Source organism: Penaeus vannamei, chromosome 34 (genome assembly GCF_042767895.1).
Source record: "Penaeus vannamei isolate JL-2024 chromosome 34, ASM4276789v1, whole genome shotgun sequence".
In the NCBI taxonomy this organism is placed as follows: Eukaryota; Metazoa; Arthropoda; class Malacostraca; order Decapoda; family Penaeidae; genus Penaeus; species Penaeus vannamei.
In genome coordinates, this window is record NC_091582.1 from 27,212,487 (window position 1) to 27,215,365 (window position 2,879).

Genomic DNA, 2,879 nt, shown 5'->3' on the forward strand with positions numbered 1-2,879 from the left:
CATAGCATCCTGGGCCTGCTCTGACGATTCCCTGGTTCTTCGCTGGATCTATGGTCGATCTGGCGCCCATCCACTTCATCCTGGGTGGTTTAATACCTGCAGTAACGAGTCCTGGTCCTCAGGCGTGCGGTGATATTTTGGCGATGTTCGTCTCACAGCATTGCAAGGCATCCATGCTGCAGTTAGGACTCCTTTCGGATAACCACGTCTATTTTGTACATACAGGTAAGGGGCAGGATCCTATAAATGAAGATTTGTATATAATTACAGTGTCTGGTGAACTGCATGGAAGAGTGTGTGTAATGATTGAATTGCAACTCATCACGGTGGCAACATCGCGGTTATAAGAGATAAACTGCAATTATGACACAAGAAATCCTATAAATGAAGATTTGTATATATTTACAGTGTCTGTTGTCTGTGAGTGTGAATGTAAATATGTGTGAAAAGCACAAGAGAAAGCGAGCTCGCACGAAGAATGATTCACAAACACAAATTTTAATGTTCATTTTAGCAAATGATATAATCATTAACATGTTCATACAATATTATTTCAACTACCATATGCAACTTCATGTATGCAATTATGAATGGTGACATGAAAAAATCTTTGCAAGCTTCCACAATGTAAATATCCCAGTGCAGAAATGTTTTTACTCTATCCCCGATCATTTAATCGTAATTACGGATATGCTTAAAAAATCTGACAGACTGAGGTAATCATTTCCCACTTATGCATAATAGCATATTTGAGTACGCTAGTCTTCATCGACGGTGGGTTCCCTTCTTACCCAAATTACCTGAACGAGATGAAGTGAAATTAACTGAACAGGCATGCAAGCAGTAAAGAAAAGTGAGAAGGTTGTGATTACTATGCTAATAATTATCCTAGCTTAAGCCCTAGTCCTACATTTTCTAATTAGACGTTAATACAGGCTCGCACCAATTAAAATTGCCGAATGACTGAGTTATGCTTCGGTTTCAGTATACCTATTCTCAAATGTCGGTGTGTAGATCTAATAGACATTACGGAATCCTGTGCATTCTGGCACGATGGAAGGGGAAGATCCTAACACTATATTCATAAACCGAATTTACACATATTTGCGGTCAAAGCTAAATTTTCACGCCGAGTATTGTCACCAAAATAGCAAATGAGGGCATAACCAACAGTTTCCTCCCAGCCCGTGACCGAAAGTGCAAGTGAGGTCAGTTGGGGGGAGTGGGGGTAACTGTTTACTAAAGAGAAATATATGATATGTCATTTGTAACTACGAATAACAAAATCAGTAAGAGATTAAGTAAGTAATTACGAATCACGAGAAAATTCTCAGTTTGAGAGAATCAGGAACAAACTTGAAATCATGTAGTTGAAACAATATAAAATAAATCTCTAAATACGAGAGAATTAATTATTTAAAGAATGACACTCTTGTGTTTGTGACCAGAGGTCGGATCTCACATCTGTGCGCCAAACAAGATCTCAAATCAAGGTGATTGACAGAATGTGTTACCATACCTTGTTACCATAAAGATTCTAAATTTGTACCGTCAGCACTTTTAACCAGCAAGAGTGAAAGGAAAAGGAAGTTCGTGTTTCAAGCCAAAAGGTTGAAACTCACACACCGCTACCAGATATATAAGGCGATAAACCTCCTATATGGATTGAATATTGGTGGGCAGTAGTGATACACCAATGTGGCTTCACATTTATTTCTTAAGAACACGAGATATATAGAATACGATATAACTGACGGTGTTAAGGGGTAGCAGAGGTCCGCGCTGCACGGTCTAAGGAGAATGTGAGGGTGAGGTCACATTGGGTCAGCCTTTATATCCCTGACCCGCGGGCACAGGTGCCGGCAAGGGTGGCAGACACAAGGACCATATATTTAGAATCTTCATGGCGAACACGTGCAAACCAGTGTGGTCTATGAGCTGCATTATATTATGTAGTATGCTATACTCTCTCTCCCTCTCACTCCCTCCCTCCCCCTTCTCTCGCTCACACACATACACACTCTCGCTCTCTCTTTCTCTCTCCCTCCCCCCCCCCCTCTCTCTCTCCTCTTCTCGTCTTGTCTCTTCTATTCTCTTTTCTCCCTCTCTCTCTTTTTCTTTCTTATGCATGTGTTTTTGTTTGTGTAATGTAAAGTCAATCTTGTTGACCTGCGTTTAATCCCGCATGCTGCCAGTGGATGGTAACCCTGGCCATGCCTTGCACACAGTGTTTAAGAAAATAGATGCAGTATGAAACAGCATTAAAGAAAATAAATAGAATGTCCATTGTAACAAATGGAATTAAACTTAAACTTTTAAACCTCTCTCATTCTCTCACTGATAGCAAGATAATTTCATTACTCTGTCTGTGAACTGTGTAAACCATTTTTTGTTAAATGAGTGTAAAAATATATGCATTGAGGCTGAATGGTCCGACAGTTATCTAAAAGGGAGGACACAAACAGTTCGATTAGGGAGACATTCTGCAGCACTCGACGTATCCTTTGGCGTCCCTCAAGGGTTGATTCTTGGCCCACTCTTATTCCTAATATACGTAAATGGCCAATCACATGTCTAAAACTGCAAAATTATCCAGTATGCTGATCCTCAATTTATCCACTCAGGAAATGTTCAAGACATTGATGCCATAATTCAAAGCACGGAAGAATCCCTGAATATTGCCAAATGATGTTTCAATCTAAATGGTCTTAGCTCATTGCGGAAAAGGCACAGCGTTTATTCGTTGAGCCATGCAATGTTATCAATAATCCCTGATAACATGCGTCAGAACCCATGCAGTGTTACCAATAATCCCTGATAACATGCGGATTCCTATCGATAACACAAACATTACTCCAAATAAGTCCTTGAAAAATCTA